We start from the raw sequence: 16,508 nt of genomic DNA, 5'->3' as shown, positions 1-16,508 counted from the left end.
GTAGCCATTCCCAGCACACCAACAATTCCTAGTGGTCAGTGTCTTCCATTGTGCTTCCTGATGGATATTAACAGGACTAGTACAATTTGGCCTGGGTGGGGTTTGTGTAACTATTTAGGAAATGGTGAAATGTCTCAGGGCCAAATCATATCCAATTTTGCAGTGCTGGTGCAGGTGTGCCAATGGGGTGTGCCCAGCATCCTGAGGTGGGGAGGCAGTCACAGAGGCCTCCTCAAGGTATGGGAACATCTGTTCCCTTATCTTAGGGTTGCATTGTGGCCGCATCGGTGCTGGAAAGTTGGATAGGATTGGGCCTTCAACTTCCTATAGAATTTAGTGTAATTTTGATTGTGGAAACCAAGCAAAATTGTAGGCAAGCAATTATTAGGGAAATATTAGGATGTCATAACATTTCCAAATAAGGATGGAAAACAAAGTTAGTAGTACAGAGAACCCTCAATTTAATGGATTATTATTATTATTATTATTATTATTATTAACAGTATTTATATACTGCTTTTCAACTAAAGTTCACAAAGTGGTTTACAGAGAAAAATCAAATAACTAAATGGCTCCCTGTCCCAAAAGGGCTCATAATCTAAAAAGATGCCAAGGAATACCAGCAGACAGCCACTAGAACAGACAGTGCTGGGGTGAGGTGGGCCAGTTACTCTCCCCCTGCTAAAAAAGGAGCACCCACTTGAAAAAGTGCCTCTTACCCAATAAGCAGGGGAATATGAATGGGTTTCGTTAATGCTGAAAGTCCATTAAATCCAAATGCACTGAAGTCAGTGCAGAAATTATCCATTTCTGAAGTCTGTGAAATTGACTTCTGAAATCTGTGTAATCAGGGTCTGTTAAATGGAGGGTTCACTGTATCATAGTGATTGGTGCTGGAACCCAACTTGGACAATGACTGAGGAAAGCCCAGTCCATACTCTAGGAAATAATAACAGGGCAATTTTGACCATTTTTATTTGTTGAAAAAAAAGAACATGCAAGGTATTTATCTACATTTCAAATGGACACTACAGAAATAACAGGCATTTTTCAAGCAATTATTTGATGCAAACAAGGGACTCAACTTTTATTGCCTGACTGAGCACAAAACCAATTCTAACTCTCTTAGACTGTATGAGGTTCCTCCCCTGAGTGGGTTCTCTGGTTGATGATAAGACTATAACAGACTCCTGGCACTTATAGGGTTTCTCCTCTGTGTGGGTTCTGTGATGGATTATAAGATTAGCACTCTGATAGAAGGTCATTCCACTCTGCACTTATAAGGTTTCTCCCATGTGGGTTATATTAAGGCGTTTAAGCATGCTGGTGTCACTGAAGCTGTTTCTACAATTCTGGCACTTAAAGAGTTTCTCCCCTGTGTGGGTTCTCTGATGGACTATAAGATTACCACTCTGACTGAAGGTCATTCCACACTCCTGGCACATATAGGGTTTCTCCCCTGTATGGGTTCTCTTGTGGATCTTAACTACACTACTCTGACTGAAGGTCTTTCCACACTCCTGGCACTTATAGGGTTTTTCCCCTGTGTGGGTTCTCTGATGGACTATAAGATTACCACTCTGCTTGAAGGTCATTCCACACTCCCAGCATTTATAGGGTTTCTCCCCTGTATGGGTTCTCTGGTGGTCCTTAAGTACACTACTCCGACTGAAGGCCTTTCCGCACTCCTGGCACTTATAGGGCTTCTCCCTTGTGTGGACTCTTTGCTGTGAAAACTGAGTCTGCTCCCTCTGTCTTCCAATCTGATCCAAAACTGATGCTGTTGAAATAAGGGGGGGGGGGAATGCAGTAAGAGACCAAAGAAGAAATTGCAGTTAGTTGGGCAAGTGTGATGTTCATGACCCCCAGCTCCCCTGAGTTGGGGGGAGCAGGGTTCTAACAGAATAGAAGACACAAGAATCGAGTAACTCGGCTTTTGATATCTTTTTCTCCCACAGGATACTTTTCACACATTTGCTCTAGAGACACAAGCACTGTGAGGAGGAAAAGGGATACCTGAATGGTACCAGTTTTTTGTTCACATGCTTACACAATGCTGGACCATGTGAACCCACGAATAATTGCTGGTGCACTTTCCACCAAACGGTTCGTACATGCTTTGGAGCACATTTACACACACCCTGAATATGCAACGATCTTGTAGTCTGGCTGTGATCCACACACCAACAAACTGTCACTACAAAAATAAAAGGGGGTAGGGCATCCAGTTCCAAATAACTAATTTACTGGGGGCAGAATCTTAAACATAACTTACAGGCCTGCTGTGCTAGCTCCCAACTGTTGCAAATGTTCGATAAAGGGCGTTTGTGGCAAATTGGGAGACTGCCATGACAGCAGAAGAAAGTGAGCTGGCCTGATTCTACTGGTTCCCACCCCTACGCCAGCCCAAAGGTGTTAAGTAAGACAGACCGGTCAGGGCGTGGGAGGACACAACAGAGGCGGGGGGAATTGGGACTGGGGGCAGCGGTCTAGAAGGTGGACTAGGCCCATGCCAAATCCTAACCTCCATTCTTGGCCCAAGGAGCTTTACATGGTCGCTCAGATTTGTGCCAGCGAATTTGCTGGTGCAGATCCAAGAAGTCCCATAGGGGTGGCTGGGGCTCTATAAGGGGTAAGGGGAAAAATATCCACTTGCCCCAAGTAAGGGGCAACTCAGCTTTTGAGTTGAGGTGGCTGGAGGCTACCTCCTAACTTATGATGGATACAGTGCAGGCCAGTTGGCTTGCCTTTTCTAGTGCAAGTGAGGATTGGGCTGCCCTACTAATACATGAACTAAAAGCCATAAAGTTATATTATTTCAGTTAATATATTTTATTTATTCAATTATAACACATCAGTGGGTCCCATAAGCCCATTGGCAAGGTGGTGGAGCAGGCAAGGTGGTGAAAGGGACAGTCTGGGGGACAATCAGGGTGGGGAGCAGGGAGGGTAGGGGGCAGTTTGTTGATATGAAGGGATGGATCCCAGCAGCAGCAGTGCATGTCAGGGTCTTACTGGCCCAGACATGCCCCCAAGGCTCCTTGGACTTCTGCCAGCAAAATAGTCAGCTTATATCTGAGGAGACCCATTGGCAGGCAGGTGGCAGGAAGGTAAATATAAATATTGAAGGAAGATCAGGTGGTAGAAAGCAGGAGTTGCTGCCTGGTCCTGAAGGAGTAAGAGAATTTCCTTTTTCTGGAGGAATGTTTTTTAGGTATCCATTGCTATCTGCAATGAAGGATGAAGTTCTCTGAGTCAGGGATAACTGTCACTTGTGCTACAAGAGAAGGCACTTCTTTTCTGTTGAAAACACCTCAGATTATCCCACATAGCCTGTAATGGGCTCAGCAGAGTCAATTAAGGAGACATGACCAAAGGGAGATTGGAGGGTGTTTCCAAACCTCCACCACCTCCTTAGTCTAAAAGCAGAAATTTTCCAAAATCCTGCTCCATGGTTGCCACCTGTAGCAAATTCCTGGCTCTTCAAGAGGATTTTCAGTAAAGGAGGAGAAGGTGAAGTTAGGAAAGTGAAGCAATCCCCCCTTTTGGGAGTGGGTGTCCAATAGTATAAGGATTTAGGGGCTACCAACTCCTCTTGGCAATCCAGCTGAGCAGAGGTTCCTACCTGGGGCATCTATGAATTAAGGGCCAAAGTATCCTCCTTACCTACAAAGATCACATTTTTATAATTCTCCTTCATGACAGACTCATACAGGCGCCTTTGGCATGGACTCAGCAGAGCCCACTCTTCATGGCTGAAATCTAGTGCTATCTCCACAAAAGAAATCAGGCTCTGAAAGAAAAAGGAAAAATGTCCTACTAGCAAGTCAGTCTAGGCCATGACTGCCTTGGACAAAACATTTCTTAATTAGAACACATGCTCACACACATTCCCTCTCCACTTTGCATGCCCACCTTCTGGGCTTCCACCTCCAATGAAGATTCCCGAGTTTCCTGAGAGGATCCTTTCCTTCCATTCCAACTTCCAAACGGACACCACAAACCTATGCATGCAAACCTATGCACGCTCACTCCAGAAGTGAGCCCAAGTGTTTCCAACAGGGTGTATTCCCAGGAAAGCATACCCCAGACTGAGTACCTTGCACATTGTGTGGCTGTTTTCATGCATTATAATCCTTATCACTTTTCCCAATTTCAAAAACGTGATGTCACTTTCTGGGGCTCTGGCTGCATTGGAGGCTTGTCCAGATGAGTATCTGCCCTCTTGATCTCCGACACTATGTTACGAGCTGTGCTGTTTAAAAATATGTGTAACATAAGCAAACAAGGGGGAAAGCAATGGTGTGGTTTGCCATCACTTTTTTCAACATTCTAAGACTTGGGGAGCCCTGCAGGGGGCTGCACAGGGCTCCCCACAACTCCTGCAGCTTGCAGCAGCCCTCAGTAAGTAAAAACACCCCCCTCACTCCTGCTAGCAATAGCTCCCCCTCAAAGATTTATCTCAGGACTTTTACTTCCAAGAAGTTTGAGAACCCCTGGGGTTCAGGGAAAGAAGGGGAGTTCGGGGGGTAAACAGGAAGGAAATAAGTGTTGTACAGACAGTCCAGGCTGAGGCAAAAAGGCTGTGGCTAGGAATGTTAGAGGAGGAAAAGCCCAAGCTGTTCCCTGCAAAACTCCCTTACCTGTTCTGGATGAATGGCAGCCATTTCTGTTCCTCCACAGGGTTTGGTTTGCTTTGATTCAATTTCTCTGCTATCTGTCACAAAGAGAAAGAAAAACTATTTGAGTTTTTGAACCTTGTATTCCTGCTACTTGTACCTGCTTGAATTCCAGTAATCACAAGACAGAGTGTTTTAAAGAAGATAGCGTTTATTAAAGAAATATAGATAACAAGCAAAAAGTATGTCTAATTCCAGGTCAGTTACAGAGAAGGGAGAGATACTTGCAAATATCTGTGTTTGAACAGCAGGAGCTAGTTTGAAAGGTGACGGAGGGCCCAATCCTAAGGAGAGAATGCTGGCTTACTGCCAGTGCGCACTGTCGCAAACATGTCATAAGGCTGGCACTGGCCTAGCACTGGTGGAGCACTGGAACTCTGCCACTTAGCGATCGCATGGACCGCCAAGCAGCGTCCCCCACCAGGTAGTGGGGGCATGTGGGAAGGTAGCATTCTGGGGTGGGGGGAGGTGGAGGGAGGGCAGGAAGGAGGTGTGCTGGGGGGAGGGAGCAGGGGGACGGAGGTGGGACTGGTGGAGCTTCGCTCCACTGGATCCAGAGCCTCCATGTCGAGCCGGTTGCCTGACACAGAGGCTCTTGATTCTTCGCTGACCTTCAGGTCGCTGTAAAATTGAGTAGCCCCATTGCTGGGCTACTCACATTACCTGGGGGAAGGGGACAAAAGTCTCCTTCTGCTGAGGAGGAGGAGGCGGCTGCCTGGAGTGTGCAGGATGTGTGACAGCCATTTTCAGCGCCCCTGCAGCCCTGCACGCCGGGCAGCTCAGGACTGGGCTACCCATCTTTTGGGAAAGAGAGAGAGACTGCCAAGAAGATAAAAAAAAAAAAAAGGGAGGGGGAAAGATCACCTCTCCTGGTCTGCTGATTATGGTTTGAGTGGAAAGTCCTTGAGCAGCAGGGCAGAGCTGCAAAGTTTCCAGGTTCCAGAGGAAAAAAAAACCAAGAATGGAGGAGGCTGGCTTCTGTAAAAGAAGCCTCCAAGCGCAGCGTGGACACCCCAGCTAGTTCCTGAAGTGACAAAAAGTGGAGGATAAACCTCAAAGCACAACTTAGTAGAGAGAGAGCTGTCCCTGTTCAAAAATCAAGGTTCCTACTGGGACAGAAACCTCAAGTTATCTTGCTGGAGAGAAAGCTGGTCCTCCTCTGCTTGCTAGGGCAGAGAAAGCTATAGAACTTTTCACAGTTTGGGGAGCTTCTTTAGCTATGCATTCTGAGCTTCCTGGCCTTGATTGAGTTTTTGTAGGTGGACACAAAAAGACCTTGATGGCCCATCCTGCTGAACAATACCTGTGGCAGGGTGTGTTGCCTCAGGCTCAGTTTGGGACTTGGCCCAGAGACTCAAAAGAACTACCCAGTTGGGCAACTGCAATTTAATTTAACATTTAGGCAGGGTTGTATTCTTGCAATACAAGAATTGAATTGTATTGGGCTATCCTTTTCAGTCTCAAGCACCCAGATTTTATAGACTTTAGGGGAGACTTTTTCCTTTCTGGAGCCAGCAAAGTGTCTCCCCTTTTCTTAGATGGGGGGGGGGGGCCTGCCTGGCTCTAAAATCTAGATGAAGTCAGTGATGGAATTTCTTTTCTTCTAGAATGTCACTAAGACAAGTGAAATTGCTTGGAGGGCAGTGGTTCAGACATCCCTAGGATGGATAATGGGTACTAGGTAATGGGTACTAACTAGTTCTGTGTATACCATCAGAACTGGTTTCCTGCCTTCATTGCAAGCATACCTGTAGGAAAAGATACCTGCCTTTCTCTCAGGGCATTGCAGCATTCCCAGGATATGTGATATTCCCAAGATATTCCCAGGATATTCCTCCTCTTCAGTGTTTTCATCCCATAACATATGTTGTTTGTATTGTATTTTCTTTCCTGACCAGGTTACTGGCTCCTGCTCCTGCCCATAGGGTACAGCACAGCAGGGTGCAGCACATGCCGCATTGGCACAGTTGCATCAGCCCTGGAAAACTGGGCCCTAAGACTGCAATCCTAACCACGCTAAGGGCCCAATCCTATCCAACTTTCCAGCTCTGGTGTAACAGCAATGCTGCACCATGGTAAGGGAACATATGTTCCTGTACCTTGAGAAGGCCCCAGTGACTGCCACTCCATCACAGGATGCAGCACACACCCCGCTGACACAACTGCACCAGCACTGGAAAATTGGATAGGATTGGGCCCTTAGTTGGGAGTAAGCCCGGGAATAATTTCTGAGTAGATATGCACAGGATTGAGCTCTGAATATCAAACAATAAGAATTGATAGGCTTACATTATAAAAAAAGAGAACTATTCAAATGGCCCCAATTGCCCAACAATGACAAATGCAATAGTTATCCAGTATTAAATGCACATCGTGCAGTATTAAAGTGAACATTTGCGAGAGCACGCATGCCTGTCCCAGTGGTGGGATCTGGCTTGGGACTGGGCTGTTAGTTGTATTAGCAATTGATAAACTACCACTAAATCTGCCTAGGTGTTCAGTTTACCCTTCTGTAGTTGGAATATGCTTTATATACCAAGAATGATCTATTTTCCTCTAATTTTTCTATACCGATTGCACGGCTATCTCCGTTTACAAGATGGAATCTGTCAGGTTCATCTTATGGCTAACTTCTTGTGTGCATTTTGCACTCTGGATTCCAAAGTCACCTCTTTGCCTCCCCATCTCCCCCTCCTGCCACCACTTTGGGTCTCCTGTATTCCTGATGAAGAGGTGGGGTTAGAAAAGATTCCTAGATTAAAATACAGTTATTACCTTTCGAAGTAATGGCACAGATTAAAAACTCTTGAATGTAGCTGAGTCGTCACAGACACAATTGAAAAAACTTCATCACGCTTGCACTGCCTTTAAGTGTAATGATTAATGTACCATTGCAAGATGATATATATGCCCATAGATTACTGTTTGTGTTTTATGACTTATTGTTTGCCTGAGATCTCTGAACATTTTATTTAAAGATCAGTGAGGGATTAAAGCAGCACTTGCCTTTCATCCTCAGAAAGAATTTTCTTCTGAAGGGGAGGAAACAGGTAAAATGATGGCTAGTACCCGGCTGAAATTAAGTGCCTGGAATCAAATCAATCATTTGTCGCTGAGTCTTATGAAAAGTTTAATGCACTTTTAATGGTAAACAAGCCCAGAAAATAGATGTTATGAGAGAGCAGTCTTAATGCTGATATCTGTATGACCAGACATGTTTTTGGGTGGTGAGTCCCAAAAGTATTCTGATGCCATAGTGGTAGCTACTAACTACAGAAAACAAAGCAGCACAGTGCAAGTAGACTCATTTCTTGTAAGGACCCAGTTAAGACACAACAGTTGACATTGTGGCCACATCCTAGCATAGTTCAGAGCAAATTGAGTAGAGGTCATTGGGACTGAGACCCTGTCAAATGTTCGACTGCAGCAAGCAGGTCCCAAGCTGCACATAACTCATGCTGCATGCTTCCCTCCTCACTGAGTGCTGGTTTGACTTTGAGCTCAAACATAGCCTGAAGATTCAAAACACAGAAGCAAGCTGCAGGCTACCTCATCTTACTTCAGGGAAGAGCGACACACCTCCCATTTAGCCAGGTCTACTCCGCAGGCAGTATCACTGGACCTGTTTTCTTAGCCCAAGCCTTACAGCTGGGATCTGGGCTACCTAATTGACTGCCTGTTAGCTCTTCCACCCTCCTTTCCTTACTCTCTTTCCTTTGTGTCTGAATTTGAACAGGTCAGGCCTTCTCTCAGTCTGGATAAACTTTTGTGCTGTTTGCCACTGTTCTTTACTGTGCAAACTGCAAAATTTGCAACCTCCTTCTATGTGGATGAAAAATCTCCAAAGCATTCTCCTTACCATGAGTGCTCCTATGGTTCAATTGTTTAGTTTTTGCTGTTTAAAATGGGTGCATGTGTAAGGACTAGTTGCCAAATATGTGCGTTTTAGGAACATTGCAGGATTGCAACTTAAGGAATGGCGTAGCTCCCCTTCCGTTGCAGACAACAAGCAGGCACCCACCAGTGGCAAGAAAGGCACTACGTTCCTGGCTTGCTTTGTGTTGCTGGTTTTCTGGGACATCTTACTGAAGGGCAATTGCGGCCTTCTAAAGTGCAGAGTGTATGGTCTCAAGCAAACTACATGTTACACTGTGAAGGCATGGAACAAAGCCTGATGTCTGCAGGAGTGATGTTGGGAAGGGAATGCTGTTTTACACTTCCATAGCAGCTTGTTTTCTTCTGAAATTGTTCCCCAACTCATATGTAGACTTATGTATATCTTCCAAGTATAAGTTGTCAGACGTGGAGGGATAAAAGCAGCATGGTGCTTGTGTTTGAGGGAGAGGTTTCAGGGGAAAATGGATTGGAAAGGGAATAACATTAATGGAGTTACCTCTGCTCCTCTGCAAATGGGGTTTCCTCTGCTCCTTTTGCAAACATTAAAGTGGTTTGCAAAAGAAAAGGGGCTGTTGGAATAAACCCATGAAGATGGTTTCCTCCCCCAGCTACGTGGAGACTTGTGATTATTAAGTGGTGAGAAGTATTCTGCATGTGTTAAGGGATTATGATGGTACATTTCCAGGATTGAGCCACAGCATCAAAAATGGATTCTCATGTTAAACTATAGTAGGCCCTGGCTTAAGTCAAATCCTTATCTTTAGCCATATGCCTGAAATGATTTGTTTTTTTTTTTTTAACGGCAAAAAATGTTTTATGGCATTTAACTTTTTCCATCAAAAATCACCCTTCTGGTTTCTTTTCGCTCCTGTGGGCAAAAAGTACAGATATTCCTCCTGCATGTGGAAAGTAACTGAGGGGTGTGTGGAAAAATGACTGCGATGAGAAGGTTACACAGCCTGATGGGAGGTTACACAGCCCTCCCCCGTCAGTTCTCCCCTCAATTTCAGAGCCTTTTGAGGCTGAGTTGGGTTTTGAAGAATATTGGGAGAAAGAGATGTGTGTAACTGTGTGTCACATCTAATTTGAGCCTAGAAGTGGAAGTTTTAACTAATGTGGTACAGACTTAGACCACGGAATAGGCTGAGATGATAAAGGGTAGATTGTTCAAATTTCTAATAAGCAGTGTTACAAGAGACTGAGGAGATTATTATCTTGTGAATTCTTTCTTTGGATCAGTGGACATTTTGCTTGAAGTTGTCTATATTGTGAGCTTGGCAAATTTGAGCAGTAAATCTGTGTTACTGTGGGCCCCAGAGGACATTGTTCCTTCAGCTCTAAACGGATTTGCTCACTGTGAGAATTGATGCTGGCAAATCTCAGCTCCAAGAGTGCATATTGGACAGTTAATTGACTGAGGGTGGAGATTTCCACAGTAGGTAAGTGCTGTTAAGTGCTCGGTTCCTTTCTTCGCCCGTAGTCCTTTCAGAACAGTTGTGGCCCAGTGCATTTGCTTGACTGTAAGAAGCTCAAGTTCAGATCTCATCTTACAAAAGAGAAAAGATGACAGAATGGTATCACCAAAAGGATTGTAATGGGTCTGGTTCAGATGATCTGATTGGGGGGTGCAGATCAGGCCGATCCATGAGGCCAACTGGGTCGTGTTGGAATGATATGTTGGATTTGGGAAAATGTGACTGTGTTTTCCCTTCACGTGATTTAAGGGATGAAAGGAAGGGTGTAGTGGGGACACACTCATAGCTTTAGAACTTCTCCTGCAGCAGGAGAAGTGTTGTCATCAGCTAGAGTGCACAGGTGCTGCCTGTGAACCTTTTTGAAAAGGAGCTTAATCAAGAAGATGTGTCAACCTGAGCAAAAGGTAAACTGAAAAATGCACCTGGGGCATATATTAGTGTTTAGAGTCTAGATACTAACACATGCCGCTTGTGGTCATGGTACCCTTCTTTCAAAGTGGCCCCTTCTTCCTGGCTCACCCAGGTGTCACGATCTTGGATCGCATGAGAGCTTGCCAAGATGATGGCACCTGGAAGAGCCACGAAGAACAGGCCCCCGGGACATACCAAGGTACCCCTGTGAGTTTGCCAAGGCATCTTGAGTTGCCACGGCGCACAGTCTGCAGACCACTGCTCTAGACAGCTGACTTTCCCAAGGACTATATGAGAGACAGTACATCATGTTACCTTAAGGCAGGGGTCGGCAACCTTAAACATTCAAAGAGCCATTTGGACCAGTTTTCTGGAGAAAAGAAAACCTCAGGAGCCACAAAACCCTCTTGACATCTAAAATGAAGATAACACTGCATATATAGTTTTTTTTACCTTTATGCTATGTATAAAAAAAACTATAGTGTGTTAAAATCAATGGGATTTCGTTTGACTCCAAAGTGGAGTCAGGAGGGAAAAAAACCAACAGATGCTGCTTTGCGCTGAATCGAAGCAATGGGAAGACTTATGCAGGCTTACTCAGAAGTAAGCGCCTCTCTGATTTCCATGGGGCTTCCTCCTTAGTCAGTGTGTGTAGTATTAGGATCGCATCCTCCACCCTCAGACTTCTTGTGGGAAGTCTGTCCTGTCGGTTTCAGAGGGACTGACTTCCATGCTCAGGCGCACTGACCAGGAGAGAAATTGCAGGAAGGCCAGAGGGGCTGATTCCGGAGTCGGATCCCAATCCTAAGCATGCCTACTCAGAAGTAAGTCCCATTGAGTTCAATGGGGTTTACTCCCAAGAAAGTGTGGCTAGGATTGCAGCCTCAGTTGCTGGAAGGGAGCTTGGATTGCGCAGTGTGCCCAGCCAGGGTGCTTTGGCTGTCTCCACTCCCTTCAGGCGCACTCCAGGGAGCTCCAGGGTCAGACACCCCATCTCTTCTGCAGTGGGGGGGGGGCAACATTAAGGCAAAGGACGTCAGGAAGCCTGGAGGGGTCCGAGGAGGCTTTGGAGCAATCTGCCTCGGAAATGCCTTTGTATTTTTACATAATAATTAGTTTAGCAAAGGGGGTGACAGAGAGTTGCTCTGTCACCCCCTTTGCCACTTTCATCCACTTTCACCCGCCCTTCCCTGCTGAGCACATGCGCCACCAGCTCTCCCTTCCCGGCCACAGGGGTCCTTGCAAAGCCCCCTGTTCAGCCCCCTGCCCGCTGCAGGGAGAAGGAAGGAAGGGCACAGGGAAGAGGTGCCCGGCTGCCTGCCCCCTGTGCCTGCTCGCAGTGGGGCGCCTGTGGCTGCCTGCTCGCAGTGGGGCGCAGAGAGCAGGTGCAGGAGAGCACCGCTGCCCCTTCCTTTGATGCCCTTCCCTGCTGAGCCCATGTGCGGCCGCACCCCCCGCGCCCGCCACCAGTGGCTCTGTCCCGCGGCGCCTGCTTGCAGTGGGGCGTGGAGAGCAGTTGCGGGAGAGCCCTGCTGCCCCTGCTGCTGTGGGTGAGGGCGGCGCCCCAGCCCTGCACTCACCAGCAGCCAGTGCCCGTAGCACATCGCGAGGCGCCCTCGGGGCTGGGCTGGCTGGGCGGCGGCCGCGGGGAAGGCTTCCAGCCCCCACTTGGGAGCTGCAGCAGATGGCTGAAAGAGCCGCATGCGGCTCTAAAAACACAGGTTGCAGACCCCAGCCTTAAGGCCTCACTCTTATGCAAATTAACCTAAGTTCTGTTGAGCATGGTCAGCACTTTGGCTAGCGCTTTGATACAACTTTTCTTTTTATTTGGAATATTTTTTAATCCTGTTTTTCAATGCTTATACATTTGTTTTAAAACCACTGTAACCCACCCCAGGAACTTGGGGTTAAATGAAGTATAATAAATTTCAGAGTAGGAGTAAGTGGCAGGAGAAGAAAACACTCTAAAGAGGAAATCTAAATTTTCTAAAATAAAAATAGCCTCAATGGGATGTGTCAGTGGCATAGATGCCATTGTGAGTTCCTGCATTTAAAATTTACCACTGCCCCACTTGCCAATGGGCATATCACCCAAACTGGCATTCAGCCTGGTATTCTATTGAAGTGCATTTAGAGTATGATTGGTTATGTAGCATCATAGATTGTTGTGAAGTGTGTTGTTCTTTGAACACACAGGACCTTCTATAATAATTTTCTCCAGTGTGATTTTTGGAATGGAATTTGAGTGTTGATTCTTATAATGACAACATCCCCAGATGTGTATGTAATTTCTGTGTGACACAGAAGCAGCCCACTTGGCATAGGGTGCCAGGCAAGGGAGCTGGGGGACCTTTCTTCAGGATCTTCCTGTCCTGCTGACACAATACTTCAGCCCTAAACTAGAAATGCAAGCATACCAGTGGAGAAGGTATTTCAGGGGAAAAAAGAGTTATTGAGAATGTGTGAGGGCCCATGTTTAGTGCCCACAGCAAGGTTCAAGTTCCTGCACTTGGATATATTCAAACTAAATTACAAAAGAGACCCAAACAACTCCTGACCGTAGTGTATTCTAAGAAGGTTTGTTGCAGTTACTCTTTTAATACCTCATATAGCCAGAGATGCAACTGAGACCCACAACAAAATACTTCTGAAGGTTAGACTCTGTAGGTGTGTGTTGTCTGTGTGTGCGTGTGTGGGTGAGAGAGAGAAAATGAACATACCTGTTTCGTTTTGCTTTTAACTGTCGAGGTGGTGGGGTAGTGGGTGACATGACTGAGAAGGTGTTGGTCCAGGTGCATTACTGACAGACTAGTAAAGCAGAGCTTCTTTTTCTTCTCCTTACTGCACTTTCCAGTGCAAGGTGACAAGGATGCAAGGTGGTATGGGGGCACCCTTTTGCTCTGCCTTTCTCCTTTGCCTTCCCCACTTTGCTCCATTAGATGCAGAATGCTGTATGAACTTGTGGCCAGTCTCTAACAGACTTGCAAACTCAGGCATTGTGTGCTTGTTCTCCCTTCTGTTTTCTTTTTTTTTTTGAGAGAGAGAAATAGCTCTTGTCTCTCTCCTCCTGGCTACATGCTTGAATAACATGCATGGAAATATTGTGGTCATGTGTTCAGTCAATTTGAAACTCTCTCAACCAGGCTTTTCCTCCTCGTACTTTTCAAGCTAAAACTAGAGAAACTTTGTATACCCTGGTTCCTACCCCCATAGGCAAACTATTCTTTTGTTGGTGGGTGTTCATGGTTTAGCTACCTACCTATCCATATACAAATTGAGGGCCTGATCCTATACAATTTTCCAGTGCTGATGCAGCCGACATAACAGGACATGACGTGCATCCTGCAGTGGGGTGTGGGGAAGTGATGGAGGCCTCCTCAAGGGAATGTTTGTTCCCTTACCTCAGGGCTGCAATGTGGCTGCATCAGTGCTGGAAAGCTGGATAGGACTGGGTCCTTAGAGTACAGTATTATAGGAAGAAATTGGTGCTTTGGGGGAATAGTCACATATTGTCTGAAATGAGAGATGGCACCCACCCAACAGTCTCTGTATTTAGCTATGTAAACCATTTTGTGAACCTTTTGTTGAAAGCAGTATATCAATATTTTTTAATAATAATAATGATAATAATAAATTGTAGTTTTGGCAAAAAGGAGTGGATTGTATTGTAAGAGGTTTGCCAGGTGGATGATAAGTAATTCATTTAAGAATTGAAGCAATGTGGCTTGTAGGGGCAGAGTGTGCTTCACTCTAAATCAGGTAAGGTAGATGCACTCAGTTGTTGTTTACTAGTCAGACTGTCACCTACTCTTGTTTTAAACTGCTCAGAAGACCATGCACAGACTTTCTAAGCAGTCACCTATTCAAGCAGCATTCTGTACCACTTTCATTTATCATTAGCAGTAGAACAGGAAGGATGATAGCTCCCATGGGAAATGGTAAGCCTGTTGACCATTGATTTTCTGCCCTTTTCATCTCATGGCACACTAATTTTCTATTTTTTTTTCCTCACAACACTAAAAATTTCAGGACACACCATCGGTTTTTTGACAAGCCACATCGCACGGCTGCTGGTGGTGGAGGGCTTACACCCTCCAATGGTCCTGCTAGTAAATGGCCCACCCCCAAACTTCCACAGCACACCTGCAGACCATTCTTGGAGCACCGGTTGAAAATTTCTGCTGTAGACTAAACACACAAGCCTCTCAAAGAGAAGGGTTCAAATCCCTGTGGGGAAAATCCCTCAGTTGGAGGGAAAAATACTCTTTGAGCTATTGTGGCACAGGCATCAGTGAGCCAGCGACAGAATCTAGCCAGGAACCTCAAAGTTCCCCCCCCCCCTTTTCGGAGCAGAAGGCAATACCCTTTGGAAAAGGATTGTGGCTCAGTAATAGAGAACATCTCAAGTTCAATACCTGGCATTTGCAGCTAGAGCAGGTGAAAAAAATCCCTGCCTGTAGTTCCAGAGAGTTGCTGCCAGTGAATGAATGGGGCACTTGGAGTTTTGGATAGACCAGAGGGCTGATTTAGTATCAAGCAGCTTCCTCAGAACTTTCTCATGAACCTTCAGAGCATCCTTTGGGCCAAGTTGTTAAAAGACCATCACAGAATGAAATGAAATGTCTCCCAACATTTCTCAGCCTAGAGTTTTCCAGCATGCTGCAATGGATGTATTTTTTTCTGGGCCACAACTGTTGTCAGTGTGAAAAGCAACTGAGCAGAATAGGGTCCACTTGGCTTGAGGCTACTGTCTGTTTCTGCATGGGCAATTTATGTGAAAAAGGCGATGTGGAGTTCCAGACAGCTGCATTGGAAAGATTATTTGTCCAGACTTTGAACTTGTCAGCTCACCCGTTCAGCTTGTCACATTTGTTGCTAAATATTTTTTTTGGCCTGCAAGTAAAGAAAAACAACTTAAATAGGCCTTTCAGGGACAATTTGCTTTAAAAAGTTTTTCTTCAAGGGAAGAAACAAAGTGACAACTCTCAAAAAAGTGAGCATGTTATTTTTTTGGTCCCTTCCCTGATATGACTTTCAGTATGCCCTTTTCCTCCATCTCATTCTCCCTTCTGCCTTACCGTAAAGTATAAAATGTTATTATATATGTGGTTTGGAAGAGATCTTGTCAGATAAGACTATTGTTTCATTCACGTTTTAGCTGCCAAAATAATTCAGCTTTGCCGTTTTTGCATCTAAAACCTTCTTGGGATGTCATTTAGCTGATACTATATGTCTCCCCACAACCCCAAGGCTGCCTTTATTTACTGCGCTATGTTAATGAGCAGAGAAGGGCCCAGAATGCAGAATCCTGTGTGGAAGGCCAACAGCTTCCTACAAAATGCAGAAATTTCAAACCAAGTGCTGTATTACAAGGAGGACTCCCTTGTTAAAATAATAGAACAGTAATCATGATGAATTTTTCCATGGAGCTGAATTTCCAAGGATAGATTATTCTCTTTGTGATGATTATAACCCAGTTTGCCTCGTGGGGCACATCTACCTCCTTTGTTCCCAATAACTTCTTATACTGCAGTTCCCCAGTGATAGGATGCCTTAGAGCCCAATCCTGAGCTCAGCGCACCAGCTTACCGCCAGCGCGCCAGCAGGTCCTAGCGCCGGGTGAGCACCAGTGGTATCCCTGCGCCAGCCAGTGCTGGGCTAGTACCGGACGGGTGCCCAAGCTCAGCCGCTCAGCGATCTCGCAGACCACCAAACAGCGGAGAGGTAAGTGGAGGCGTGGGGAAAGGTGGGCAGGAGGCATTCTGGGGAGGTGGGCGGAGGGCAGGGAGGAGGCATGCCACAGGGAGAGAGTGGGCAGGGAGGGAGGCAGGACTGACGCAGAGGCTTTGGACCCGGTGGAGCTTTGGGTTCCTTCCCAAACTACAATTCACAGGGTTCTTTGTGGAAAGTCATGACAGATAAACTCTGTCATTTCAGGTGGGTCCCCATTTATTATTTTATTTTTAATATATTAGATTTGATGCTACCATGGTATGTGACTGCATTTGGGAAAATGTGACAGACCTGTACTTTTAAAAAGCTACTA

The 16,508-nt window shown here is 45.8% G+C and overlaps 1 pseudogene; it reads right to left on the bottom strand.

Moving 5' to 3' along the window:
* Positions 1–1,277: 1,277 nt before the first annotated feature.
* The window catches only part of LOC136638561 (zinc finger protein 91-like), a 375,674-nt pseudogene continuing 360,443 nt past the window's right edge, over positions 1,278–16,508 (bottom strand).

Source organism: Tiliqua scincoides, chromosome 2, assembly GCF_035046505.1.
Source record: "Tiliqua scincoides isolate rTilSci1 chromosome 2, rTilSci1.hap2, whole genome shotgun sequence".
In the NCBI taxonomy this organism is placed as follows: domain Eukaryota; kingdom Metazoa; phylum Chordata; class Lepidosauria; order Squamata; family Scincidae; genus Tiliqua; species Tiliqua scincoides.
Note: the sequence above shows the minus strand (reverse complement) of the source record. Positions and strands in the feature narration are given on the sequence as shown.